Source organism: Micropterus dolomieu, linkage group LG20 (genome assembly GCF_021292245.1).
Source record: "Micropterus dolomieu isolate WLL.071019.BEF.003 ecotype Adirondacks linkage group LG20, ASM2129224v1, whole genome shotgun sequence".
Classification (NCBI taxonomy): Eukaryota; Metazoa; Chordata; class Actinopteri; order Centrarchiformes; family Centrarchidae; genus Micropterus; species Micropterus dolomieu.
In genome coordinates, this window is record NC_060169.1 from 1,052,141 (window position 1) to 1,066,584 (window position 14,444).

A 14,444-nucleotide genomic window follows, 5' to 3' on the forward strand; every position below is an offset into this window, starting at 1 on the left:
TTGTCCGCTATTTGTAAGGGCTTTTGTTTTTTCCAGACATGGCTGAAAGTGAGAAGCACAAGAGCATTTGCAGCCAACAATACACCTGAAAAAATCACGCTGGCTGAATCAGTGAACTTTTTGAAAAATCCTTTGTTAAAACATACTTCTATTTAAGAGCCTTCCCTGATTTTACATGATTTTATTTGTAGTATAATTTTGGAAAATGTGTTCTTTACTTTACCTGCCTTTCTGTTTGAACTATTTTACTTTAACTTGTATTTGATTCTTGAAAGTACTCTATAGATAAGGATTATTATTATATTTCTTTTTCCACAGTCTGACTACTTTTAGTCAGCTGCGTAATCAGCGCAGTGTGACAGCGCGCGGCGCACGCAGCTCGCCCTCGTCTCGCGCGTGTTAAAGAGAAGAGGCACCAGTATCAGGTACATTACAGAACATAATCATGTTAAATCGATGTCTGTTAGCATGTTTTTAATCTATGCAACTGTTCTTTGGAAAACCTGCAAGTCGTGTCAAGTTCATTATGTTCTGCTTTGTGATCTGGGATTAAATTGAGTGAAAACTCCGCCCCTTCGGCACAAGCCAATCACGTTTCGGAGCGCTCCGAACTACAACACCTTTGACCTTACAACAGGAAATGACATCAAGTGTTTGGTTCAAATTAAAATTGTGGCGTTTTAGCCAATCCTCCTCGTGATAGGGTTTACACAATCCAAACATTTTCTGTCTGTCTCTCCATGGACATGTCTAAGCAGCCACAGAGGCACAAATGTCTTTTTTCACCTATAAAGAGAAAAGAAAACCCAGCAGATGTCCTTTGCTCGCCAAATGTAGGCATGTGGTTGCAAAAGGGGAAGAATTGTCATTTCAGTTTTATGAAAAACGCACACTGGATTACCGAAGGACAATTTGCAGTGCAATGATGGTCAGACACAAACTACAACCAGTTGCCCCTGAGGTCCAGCATTCAGCCTGACTTCATCTGTGCAGGACAAGGCCTGAGGTGTGAAACTGGAAGCTAAGGTATGAGTCCCTGCTGGAGACATGGGGGGAAAGCGACACATGCTTCAAAGTGAAAATGAGCCTGGTTCCTGCAGCATATCAAGGTAGAGCAATTATCAGATTATTGGAAAAACTTCTACACAAGTAAGGCCGTGGTGGGGATTACGTTTTGCCTCTGGCTAAGACATTTCACAGAAAGGTGAAAACTGATCCGTAAGTGTTGCCTTTTACTTCACTAGAAAATATAGAAATGATCTAACAGCAGTCTCCCAGCAAGTTGATTAAAAATCCTCCATAGTAGAGACATTAGAGGCTGCCAGTGTCATCAAGAGAGTGCTAATGGTAGATATGCTAATGTCTGAAAGGAAGTGTGGAAATGTTTGGTTAAGTCCAAAATGTAGAATGTTTCACAGTTTACTCTGGTTGTATTTTGCTGACTAAATGTTAGTTTTTACCTTCTGCCTTTCAGTTTTCCTCTGCCAAAAGAGGTCATGTTTCCGGTCACGTCTGTTTGTTAGTTAGCAGGATATTTTCAAAACTTGTTAACATATTTCAATTAAAATGTGACTGTTGGTCCGTTGGCTGAGGAACAAGTGATTAGTGGGGTTTTTTTTGTGTGTGTGTGGATCCAGGGACGTTTCAAAGGATTTATCTGTGGGAGACCTTTTTGAACATTTTCATGAAATACTTGAATTTAAAATATCTGGCACGTGTCCCATGATTCACTACGCAGAGCTGGATCCACATGCAGGTTCATCATTATGGCAGATTTTGGTGGTTCATTGTGAGTGTGTAAATATGGAGCTAGAGCCAGGAAGTGCTTAGCTCAGCTAGGCATAGAAGTTAGCCTGACTCTGTCCAGAGATCAAATATCCATCTACCAATAAAGTTCACAAATGGACATGTTGTGTCGCATTTGTTTAATCTGTTCACAAACAAAGATGTAACCAAAAGATCCACAGCCACGCTGGCGGCCCTGTGAGGCTGGACTGAAGGCGGGGCCACCCATTACGATGGTTTGGCCAATTTATGAATATGATTTGGACGTGAAGACTGATGGGGCCAATGTGGACCCGGTCTGTTCTGGGTCACTTGTTGACAGCTGGCAGATAAAGAGTGTAATCTGAAGGCTGTCGGTCATGCAGATTTTTTAAGACATGTTTGAGATTTGCGACAGACAACGGCTGGAGGGAGACGTACCAGTAAATAAATAGCTTTACCTGGAGTTAGCTCACTCACCTCCAGTTCCCTCTGTAGGCCGTACAGTGCTACATTGCTCCACACCCAGGATCTCAGCATTTTCCCCTTTTTTTGCCTTTTCAGCGCACATTGCACTCCACATCAGCAGTGCAGGCGGCTGGTTGCCTTCAGTATTTGTTTAGATACACGTGACAAATGGATTCGTGGGGTTGTTTACCTGCAGAGCTCCAGTTGTTACTGACCGCCGTTCAGTGTGTTTGACTAGTGTGTTCCCTCAGTCGTGAGGTTTGTGCTCCTTCCTGTTGTCTTAAGACTAAAACATCTGTGTAACCGTGGAAACAATTTGTGGTTTGTCCAGTCTTTGTAGGTTTCAGCTCGTCTTCAGGTTTGTCCTAAGCTTTAGGCGCAGCGCTTTGAGCTAAATGGTTAACAAAAAAATTAAATGTCCACCATCTTTGTTTAGCATTCAGTTCAGTATTGTCATTAACACAATTTGCAGGCACATATGTAACAAAATGCAGGGCATGGTAGCAAAATATAAATGTTATATTACTCAACACCACAGACATGAGAGTGGTAGCGATCTTTTTCTCTAACTCTCAGCCTGAAACCTAAGATGTGTATTTCCCAAAATGTCAGCATTGCTTTGTGATAAACATGATGTTTGGGCAGGGCTGGACTTTTGGGACTGGGTGTCTTTCGTGTTGAGCTGCTGTCTGTGGATAGGAACTAGAAATAAAAGTCGGCGTGTGCACACCCTTGTCCCAAACCCTGGAGTTCACACGTTAGCTTGCCCCTGGGGTAGAGCCGGGCTGTTGGTCTGGCTGCCTGCCACTGTTACCGTGATCAGCATCATCCCACTCCAGCTTGTAGCGTGGTTGTCATGGTAATGACCATTTATTTGCAGGGGGCACGCTAGTCTCCAATATTTCCGGGAGACACAGGGACAGTAGAGGAAGTAAAGGTGAAAGAGAGAGAGAGGAGGAGAGTCGCAGACAGACAATTTGCACAAAGGGCAGGTAGATGAATCAGTCTGACATATCCTGTCTCAGGTCAGCCCATTCTACACAGCAGTAATAACAGGACCGGAAATATCCATCACTCGGTGGTGTTGATGTCGTCTGTTCACCTCCGTTAGACATCAAGTATTCTTCATTAGAACCTTGTTGTTGTGTTTTTTCGTCTCTGAACTGTAAAATCGACATACAAAGACGGATATTTGGCTTCCTCACAACTCAAATGACGTGAAAATGTGAAGAGATATTAGTTTCACCCAGTGGCGTGGGGTGGGGTACATTTTTGGGGAAGCCAAGTGAGAGGGGATGTCCTTCTTGAAGAGCAATGATCTAACGTATTGTGCTCTTACAGTGCACGGTATAATTTTACACAAAACCGAATTATACTTTAAAGATGCGCAATATCTGTTCCCAATACATGTTCTCTCTCTCTCAGGCCAAATGGCATACACAGCCCGCTGCTTTTAGTGCACAGTACAAGTAGGCTACGGTTAAGAATAAAAGAAGCATTCACAAGCTCGGTCACAAGACGTTGGAAGTTTTACATTTGCAGTAGTAGCAGTGGTGCATGTATCTAATAGGCCTGCATACTTCTTATTTAATGCTTGGCCAGATGTTCAGAACACAACATCACAGCAGACCAGCAGAGAATTAGTCAGGTAGCCTGGCCCAGGGCCCTGTGGCAGGTGCCGTCCGGAGCTCATTATCTATGCGTACATAACCGCAGTAAAAACAATAAGGTTACTTCAGCGGTCTGTTCATTCAGGCAGGCAAAGCAAAACAAACGACATAACCACATCACAAACCGCACAAAGAGCTGCAGCTCAGTTAAGTTCAGAGAGAAGGAGGAGACATTTGCTGCTGTAGTGCTAGTTTTAGTAAAACTATTTATTATAACTAAAAACTCCAAATCTCCACCCTCCATAACTGCACCAGCCACAGTTGCTAACAGCTCCCGTTATTTCATCTGAATGACGTTGATGGGGTGCTGTGATTTGATTGGCGTGAAGCCAGACAGCGGCTGGCTTCCCTTGGCCTCTGGGAGAAAACGCCAATGGTTTCACCCCAGCTGGAAGAACAGGCTAATCAGAGTCCACATGTCAGCTACTGAATTCAGCTCTGGCTTGTTCATTGGTTCATTGCCTTTCAGGGGCATCATATCAGGTTGTGTTTTAGTATTTTAGAAAATTCAGTTGTAATTTAAAAACAAATACCGTAGACCCTCGGCTCATAAATCAGCCAGCTGGTAATTTCAACCGATATAAGCTTAACACATGTCTATCGCAAAGAAGAAGAAATTGCACTACAGAAATGCCAAAGACAGTCAGTCCTCACTGACATGTCAAATACCACAACTATTAGATGAATTCAAGGGGCGTAGAATTTAGCAGGGATGTCCCTAGCAATAATTTTGATCCAAAATTGAATACATAACCACTGTTGTCTGTGTCAATGTATTTGGTACATAAATGGGTTTGTGTTGGACGATACGGCTTATAAATCTCGATATTTTTAGGCTATGCCGCGATATACGATATACAGGGCTGTGTAAAAGTTTTAGGCAGGTGTGGAAAAAGAATTAATGCTTTTAAAAATAGACATATTCAGTTCAGAATCAGTTCTTCTAGGTACACTTGCACAGTTTTTGAAGGTAGGTTGGTCTAAACTTGTTCAGTTGCTTCTCTCTCTTCATGTAATCCCAAACAGACTAGATGATGTTGAGATCAGGGCTCTGTGGGAGCTACCATCACTTCCAGGAGTCCTCCTTTACGCTGAAGGATAGTTCTTAATGACTTTAGCTGTATGTTTGGGGTCCTTGTCAAGCTGCAGAATAAAAAAAACAATCAGATGCCTCCCTGATGGTACTCATTCATTCTTACCCAACCTGCTGCCTCTGTTTCCGTGCATAGTTACGTTGCGTGGCCTTGTTTCCATGTTGGAGGTTTGGCTTTTTGACCTCAACACAACACAGGAGGAGATCACTTTGTCCCCCTGCTCCCGCTGGGAGATGTTTTTAGGTTGACATTTATAATTTTTAGTTAAATATCTCAACAAATATTGGGTAGATTGTTGTCAAATTACACATTTGTGTCCCCCTCAGGGTGAATTGTAATAACTTTGTTGATCCCTCAGCCATCGGGTAACCATTTTTATTTTTCTGCCAAACAGCCTCAGATTAACTTATTAGCAAATGTTTTGATGCTAAACAAAGATGAACAAGATTTAAACATTATATGTGCTAAACATCAGCATGTTAACATTGCTGTTGTGAGCATGTTTGTTGACAAGATGGTTAATGAGGTAAACATTATGCGAGAGCCTATCAACACAGATAAGATCTACAAAAAAGCTCAGCAAAGACTTTTTCATCTTCGACAGCTTAAGAAGTTTAGAGCAAGGTCTCATCTCCTGCTCCGCTTCTACATGGCCATCGTCGAAAGCATCCTCATCTCATCCATCACGGTCTGGTTTGGCAGTCTTGACTTCCAAGCGTATCATTAACAGAGCATCTAAAGTTATCGGTTCACCCTTACCATCCCTTGAATCACTCTATCACAAATGGACACTATGCGGAGCCCACAAGATCATTTCTGATACTTCCCATCCGGCACGCTTCGCCTTCAAACTACTGCCCTCTAGGAGGCGTTACAGGACAATAGCCTGCAGAACAACTCGCTTTAAAAACCGTGTTATTCCAAAAGCGATGCACATTCTGAACTCTGATCTCTGAACGCTGAGGATTAAGCATGACCCCTCATGTATTATGTATTATATATAGTAATGTGGTGTCTGTATGTACGTGTGTGTGTTACTTTATATGTTAATGTCTAAATATCTATTGTCTAAATGTTGGAACCTGTATCAATAAGCTGTACTGGAAACAAATTCCACCAGCCTGGCTGTGTGGTCATTAAATGAAATGAAATCAACTTTAGTCTATCTGCTCTGATTTAGCTCCGTGCACTGCTGTAGGTCGGTAGGACGGCCACAGAGAACCTATTGCATGGCAGTAAACTCTTGTTAGTTTTAGTTTGGAGAACTAAGAATCCAAAATATTTATATTAGGCTAGATAATTATTTCAGCCGTTTTGCCCAGCCTGGATCAGGAGGAGCTTCGTTGGATATTTTGTTCCACAATGGGTTTAAAGGGAATTCAGCCTTTGTGTTTTTGGACAGTCTGGTGGTTTTATCCTAATAACATGTAAACCACCTGTGTTCCCTGTTGAGCCTCTTTGGCTGTCATCAATATTTTATGAATCCTAAATTAAGACACTAAAAATTCCCTCTTAATCGGCTTTCGTCAATAGCCATTATGCCTTAAGTCAATCATCCAGATGTTATATTGAAGTGCTGCAGGCTTCACTGTATTTTTGCTATTTATAACCATAATGAATCCAGACTACAGGCCACCAACGGTTCGACACTGAGCTTGAATTTCAGATTCAATTTTAAAATCTACGGTATGTGCACTTTCAGGGAGATTTCTTTGGCCCGGGGTGACAGAAATGACAAAGATGTCCACAGGCACACATCCACCTGTCTTGTCGGAAGGCGCTTTCTTGGTGTCCTTATAATAATCGCCCCCACCCCTCCCCACCACCTCCCAGCTCTCTCCTCTGTTTCCGTGTCAGGCAGGGAGATGTGTTGCTCGGAGCCGCGCTGGGTGTCTGTCGCCTCAGATTGAATTTCAGCGCGCCAGCAGTCGGGTTTCTCTGCGGGAGATCAGGTTTAAAACGCGCCCGCTGCCTCTCGCTCCTCTCCCTCCCTCGGCGCTCCCCTCCTGCCCGGCACTGCTCTTTTCCTTCCGTCCACAGCTCCGCACTTTGGGTGGAAGTTTCCCCCGGCAGAGCTGGTCCACCGTCCGCGGTGCGCTCGGAGAGTCGGAGGCATGAGGCGACATTAGGCGCAACTGAACGAGAGAAGAAGGAGAGAGGAGCGCAAGGCGAGGGGAATAAAAGGGTCTGACTTAACCAGGACTGAAACCAGGGACGACGTCCAAGGTAAGCATGCGGCTTTTGTTACTTTACACCACCCTTATACACACACAATACTGCAGTGTAGCGAGAAGTAATACTGCATGGACTTCTTTGTGAGACTTGAAAGTGAGTTTATATACCTCTTAGTACTTTTCTGTACTAAACCTCCAGGGCTGGAGCAGGCTACATCTTGTTGGATAAAACTAACCTAATATCCAATTAAATTTCTGTCCATACATAAGGCGCATTTTATAAAGGTTAATTTAAAATGTATCATCAATGGTTAATAAACAATGTTTTTCAGAGCTGAAAATGCTTTTGGTTGCCAGGTGTTAAAGATTCTCTCTGGCTGGACTCATAAAAATGAATGTAATTAACAAAGTCATTCATAATGGCTAATGAGTCTTGCTATAATGAGTGGTTCCCAAACTAGGAGACACACAGGAGCAGGGTGAACATTTGATACTAAAGTTGAATAAACCTTTTTCAAATGGATATTTTGACTTGTCAAACAGGTGCAACTAATAATCCGTTATCAGGAGTAAGTGATCTATAATTAGGGTTTTACAGTATTCCACCAATGCTTGAGTATATAGAGACCTAAAACAATTAATTGATTAGTCATTAGTGAATAATTCACTGGCCACTTCATCCCAGCCTTCTAAGATACGCTGATGTTTGAGCTGTGGACAGTTGGTTAGACAAAACAGGACATCTTAAAACAGCATTACTGTCTGTCATTTAATATAGACTATCAGTTGATTAATTAAGGAAATTAACAGCAGCTTGAATGATACTGGAAACAATCGTTGATTACAGGCCTTCTCTGCAGCACTTATCCAGATCTTGGTCAGTCGGTCTATTGCAGTCATCTTCCTGATGTGATTAAGGCATTGACAAAGCCAGCGTCCTTCTGTAGGAGGATAAACACCAGCCACTATCTGGCAACCCAAAATGCGTTCTAATGAATGGCTTACGACTGACCTGTAAAACAATATCTGTAACCTTTTGTTAAACGTCTCTTTTCTGTTAATCCAAGGTGACTAACACTGTCCTAAGTGACACAGACCTGGGTCTGTTTGATTCCTCTGGACCTGATCCAGAGCCAGTTTGGGCTTGAAACATTGTATTTTTTCATTTATTAAAGAAGACATTTTAAAGGGAGCATATGACACATTTAGAGAGACTGTTTTTTTTAACACTAACTGACCATTAAACTTGTATAACAAAGTGATTAGTCGCTACTCATAAGGCTCTTATAGAGGGTCCCTTATCCTGAGATCCCTAACGACAGGAAGCACTTTGGGCAGTTTGGTGTGCAGGTTCATATCTTGTTTTTGACAGTGGTGTGGCAGCTTGTGTAGTACGAAGGCGTGTCTTTGTGAAATATTCTGTCCTATAAGCTTGCTGGTGTAGTGATTGCTCGCAGGGCTATTTGGAAAACTACTGTAACGAGCTAACCGCTAACAGCCTAGCCAACTGGTAACATCCTAACACTAGTCAGGCAAGATTGCTGTACTGGGCCATTTACCTCTTCTGCCATTTTGTTGTCAGAATTGTAACTTCACTTCAATAAATAGTTATTCAGGCTCTCTGGAAAAAAACGAGTTAATGCAAAGTGTTGTCCGACCACGTCTGAACATCTGAAAGCAAATGTGTTAACGGTTGTTCTGAACGTCCACACTCGAAGGGTAGAAGTGGCTGGTGCTTCTCCTCTACGTTCCCTCAAACCTCAGCACTGTTGAGACTGCTTACTCATTGGTCAACGGTGCACATTTGTGTGTCAAAATGCACAAAAAATTGATCTCGGTGTCTGAAATTTTATTTTTAATGATGTTGTGACCCAGCCTGAACCCCCCTCCCAAAAAAAGAAACATACTCAGTCTTCTCTGTCTGCGTCCCCCATTATTCCATCGGTCCCTCCCTTGTCTCACTTACAGCTTGTGAGACCTCACCTTACGTCTCTTCACTCAGTCATGGAAATGTTTTGTATGATGCTTGTTGTTAACACATGTTGTGTTGGATCATCATCACCTCGTCTCGAGATAAGACTTACTGTACAGGTTTGTTTTTAAAATGACTCATTCTTTTTTTAGTGTTGGTAACATCTATTCATTTCAGCCACAATAAGAGTTCAGCACCTCGACTTGTTGAGTCAGTGCGCTTTGTGTCAGACCGTGGACGTCATTTGGAAGGTCATTGAAAAGCTATTTTTATAGTGATGTGTAGAGATTTGGATTAGTCCAGTAAGTGAACATACTGAGACCAAATTAATAAAAATTTATTCAGGTATTTTCAGAGTTTTCAGGCTTTAACTTTACTGTAATGATTATTCATAGAAAATAATGATCCTGGTAATGAACTCCCTTGGGCTGCAGCTAATGATTATTTTCGTTAGCAGTTCATCTCTTGATCTCTTTTTTTAATTAATCGATTAATCGTTCAGTCCAAAAAATGTCAGAAAATAGTGAGGAAAAACAAACACCTATCATAAGCTCCTGGGGTCCAAGGTGATGTTTTCATTTTGCTTATTTAGTTCAACCAACAGCCCAAACCCTCTCCAACATGTTTGTATTCAGTTTACAATCAGATAAGACAGAAAAATGGCAAATGTTAGGCATTGTTTCTTGATACCTTCTAAAATGATTAATCTGTCATCAAGCTTTTTTTGCTTCATTTTCCAGCAACTAACTGATTAGTTGATCAACTAATACTTTGAGCACTGGAAATCCCTTCACTGATCTCAGTGAGCCTGGGATGGAGCTCTTTTTGAAATTTGTACAGGAACAAAGCTTCCAATTTTTTATTTTAAAGGAAATAGAAAGACCGAAAGGATTACTGTGACGTTCTGGATCACTGTCAGTTGTCCAGCAGTTTCAGAACCTGAATTAATATAGAATATAAATTTTCCGGTAAATATTGGATTTTGTGATACTGTGAACCTCAGCAGTCAGACGGAGGGGCGTTCTTTTCAGAGATAGCTGTTCGGTTTGGATGTGACCTGGTGACTGAGGCAGTGACGGGATTTTATGAAACCATATAATTTCAGCTGCTGCTTCTCTTATCTGTGACATCCCAATCTGAGCAACCGAGGAATGGCATTTACTGTTGGCTAATTTACCTAAATGTCAGGTGTAAGCGTATACAGTAGGTGGGTGGACCATCTCATTTACCTAGAGATGTTTAATTAATGCTTGACGGTTCTACAGCCTGCACCTGCTATGTGTCGTGCATCACGCCACACTTTTCTCTGCTGCCTTTTTAAAAAAGATTTTGCAGGAATATAAATTTGGACAGCCATCCGTCTACTCCCCCAGCCTCTTTTTGTTTACTGGACACTGCAGAAGCCCTCTTATGCTCAGTTGAACGGTTCAGGTCACTGATGTGGAAATGTACTGATGGTAATCTGAATGGGGTCAGGGGTCAGGGGAGTAATTCCTCAGCTGTTTTCTGTTCTTCACTTCCAATTTGTTACACTTCCGAATGAGAGGATGTATTTCTGGAAGGAGGTGACCTGGACACTGATACTGTATGAATGTATTGCAAATGTGAAAACCTGATGGAATTTTTCTTTCACTGTCTCTGTGGTGATCTGTCCATCAGGTAAACTATTTCCTTCCCTTCTGCATCTGTAATTGGTCAGTTCAGTCAACTGGGAGACATTAAGTCTACAGAAACAAAACCAGTAACTTGGCAAAAAGCCTGTAACCTACTGAAATGCAAATTGGAGAGTAGTAAGTTGACGCACATGATAGAGGGTGGAGTGCTACTTAAATAAATAATGACTGAAAGATTGCATTCATGCTGCTGATCTTTGGTTCTTTTTCATGGTTGCCATACAGGTGATGTTCCCTAAATGTAATTGGCTGTTGCAGTCCCAATACAGCTGTTGATACACAGTCCCTGGCACATCAAGATGTGTTTGCTGTAATCTTCTCACCCCTGTGGATAGCAATGTGATGCATATGGGGGTATCATTAGGACCATGAGAACTGGGATTGGTTTTCTTGGGCTGTTTGTGTTTTGTACTACAAGTTGCTGATGCTTGTAGAGGTTGTTGTTGAAGTGAATGAAATAATGTAATATAATGGTTTTAATTAATACCCTGCTTTCATGTTCAGTAGTTGGCTAGAAAAGGCAGGTTAATGCATTTTATTTAATAGGTAAAAGCAGCACGTTTTATAAAGTCGTCTAAAAGACACAACTCGTCTTTTATCCATATTTTTCTACCTGTAATCCGTTATCACGGCAGCAGGTGAGTCACTTGTGGGCTTGTTAATGACGCAGCCAAACAACCGAAACCAGCATCTGCACCCTGTATGTTCACTGCTGCTCATAGGCTACCAAGGTTTTAACCGAGTGAAGTCTGTGGGAGTGAACACATGCACATAAGACGACCGCGCTCGCTCCCGATACCATCGTCCATCCCGATGTTACAGTGTAGACATTGTCTGGTTTTGTAGATATCGCTCAACCCTATTAGGTAATGTTAAAGCATTTGTTTATGGTTGGGGGACAGATCACGGCTTTGGTTTAAATATTTTAAAAAGTCAGACGCTGACTTTAAACATGAGATGGGATTTGATGACCTATTCAACATTTAACCAAAACCACGATATTTCAAATAGTGCAACCCGATCTCTGGTGTCAAAGTCCTGTGCTTCTTGAAGGATGGCGGCCAGATTCACAAGCTTTACTAATTGAAATTAAAGCACGTAAGATGTATGTCTCTTCTCTGGGGTGGGGTTGTTGAAAGTCATTCTAGGAAATGTAGGAGGTGCCTAAGCAAAGTCCACCTACACCTTATCATAATGAAGATAAATGGAAGAATATCAGACCGAAAAGAAAATAGAAAACCCGAGTTCTGCTGACGCCTCGCTCGGTACAATTTCACCGTCAAATCTCCGGAGAGCATGGCCCTTTTCCTGCTGCTCATTTATCTCCGCTCTGACACAGGGCCCAGGGAGGAAGTGTGTGTGTGTGAGGGGGAGAGAGGGAGGGAGAAACACACACAGCTTTGGGTTTTGTCATCTGCAGTGATCAAAGTCAAACTTAGGGACATCTGAGTCCAATCGCTCATCAGCCCTGAAGGGCTTATAAAGAGAGAGAGAACGAGAGAGAGACCAAAGGAGGGAGGTAAAGATGGTGGAAAGCTATGACTGTGAGATGGAGTACAAAGACAAACAGAGGATGGGAGGGAGGCGGTGGATGACAATCTGTTGTGCTTCCAAACTTTCTCATCTCTCTCCCACTCCCTTCCTCTCCCTTCTCTCTTCCCTCTTTTATGTTCCCTCTCCTCTGTCTTCGCCCACCCCGCCTGTCTGAGGCCTTCTCCTGCAGTGACTGGCATCTGCTGGGGGAAAAAGGCTGATCTTTAGTCTTGGCGGGGAATCCCCAGCATGCCCACTGCCTTCTCATACTGGGACTGTTGACGTAGAGCAGTGCAGCAGAGGATGAATACTGACTTTCAGAATTGAGCTTCTTACCTGTATTATGTACACCGAAAATCAGGTGGCCTTTACCCACTGTGCTTTGTCTGCTTTGAGGAAAATCTTAGATTTAAACGCAGCATTTGACACAGTAAGCCATGAGAATCTCTTAAACCGCCTTGAGAACTGGGTTGACCTCTAAAAGTGTGTTCTATATTGGTTCTGAACATACATTACATGAAGAAAATGTTATGTTCGTCTCAGGGACCATGAGTCGAAGAAACCTAACATAACCTTTGTTGATGCACAAGGGAGTTGTTCTTACTATACATGCTTCCTCTATGTCAAATCATCAGCATAATATTAACTTCCAATGCTACGCTGATGATACACAATTGTGCATATCTGTTGAGCCAAAAGATGTAGCTACCTTGAGCTCCTTCACTGCTTGCCTGTAGACAATAAATAAATAGATTAATAAAAATAAGTCCCTGTATCAGACCAGAAGTAACAAGCCTGGTGTAGGGCTGACCCCGACTAGGCGAAGATTCGATGGGCGGAGCCTGATTCGACTGTCAATCTCACAGTCAAAGCTTCGCAGCGAAACAAGGATCATGCCATTTTGGCGATATGAGGGTGCTCAACGTCCGATTTTACATAGAACTACCAGTTTTCTGAAAATAAGGTAATATACTGCCTATTAAAATCTACATTTCAACGTTTAATGCTGTAAATAAACATGTAAAAGAAAAAAAACTTTCAATAAATGTTCTTAAAGTGCGTGAATAAATCCAAAATTGTGACCCTGACCCTGGGGCGTCAGTGCGCATGTGTGTAGTGGCAGAAGAGACGGAGCCCCAGCTTCACTGCTGTTGTGCCGAGTTGTCCTCGCGGAACTTTTGGATAATGTACCTCTGTTGATCAACCACACAAGGAATATTATATCTTGAAATAGACCCGCGAGGAACCGCGACGTGCACGCAGTTGTCGGTAGCAAGACCAGTGACACAAACAGACACACACAAACTCTCCTACTTTTAATGTAGAGTAGCTAGTAGCTTAGCTTGCTACATTTCACTGGGGGGTAGCTTCTGTGTAGTGAAGCTTCATTTAATGTAGAGTAGCTAGTAGCTTAGCTTGCTACATTTCACTGGGGGGTAGCTTCTGTGTAGTGAAGCTTCATTTAATGTAGAGTAGCTAGTAGCTTAGCTTGCTACATTTCACTGGGGGGGGTAGCTTCTGTGTAGTGAAGCTTCATTTAATGTAGAGTAGCTAGTAGCTTAGCTTGCTACATTTCACTGGGGGGTAGCTTCTGTGTAGTGAAGCTTCATTTAATGTAGAGTAGCTAGTAGCTTAGCTTGCTACATTTCACTGGGGGGTAGCTTCTGTGTAGTGAAGCTTCATTTAATGTAGAGTAGCTAGTAGCTTAGCTTGCTACATTTCACTGGGGGGTAGCTTCTGTGTAGTGAAGCTTCATTTAATGTAGAGTAGCTAGTAGCTTAGCTTGCTACATTTCACTGGGGGGTAGCTTCTGTGTAGTGAAGCTTCATTTAATGTAGAGTAGCTAGTAGCTTAGCTTGCTACATTTCACTGGGGGGTAGCTTCTGTGTAGTGAAGCTTCATTTAATGTAGAGTAGCTAGTAGCTTAGCTTGCTACATTTCACTGGGGGGTAGCTTCTGTGTAGTGAAGCTTCATTTAATGTAGAGTAGCTAGTAGCTTAGCTTGCTACATTTCACTGGGGGGTAGCTTCTGTGTAGTGAAGCTTCATTTAATGTAGAGTAGCTAGTAGCTTAGCTTGCTACATTTCACTGGGGGG

At 42.4% G+C, this 14,444-nt stretch overlaps 1 protein-coding gene across 4 annotated transcripts in view; it reads left to right on the forward strand.

Annotated features, from left to right (window-relative positions):
* The first annotated feature begins 365 nt into the window (after positions 1 to 365).
* The window catches only part of LOC123958919 (SH3 and multiple ankyrin repeat domains protein 2-like), a 221,894-nt gene continuing 207,815 nt past the window's right edge, over positions 366 to 14,444 (forward strand). The window contains exon 1 of one of the 4 annotated variants that reach the window (XM_046032667.1): positions 366 to 425. The gene's annotated coding sequence lies outside the window, so the exon portion shown is untranslated. Of the gene's footprint in view, positions 426 to 716; positions 1,027 to 1,149; positions 1,219 to 7,204; positions 7,223 to 14,444 lie in introns of those variants that run through there. The other 3 variants (XM_046032666.1, XM_046032668.1, XM_046032669.1) reach the window with 3 other exon arrangements.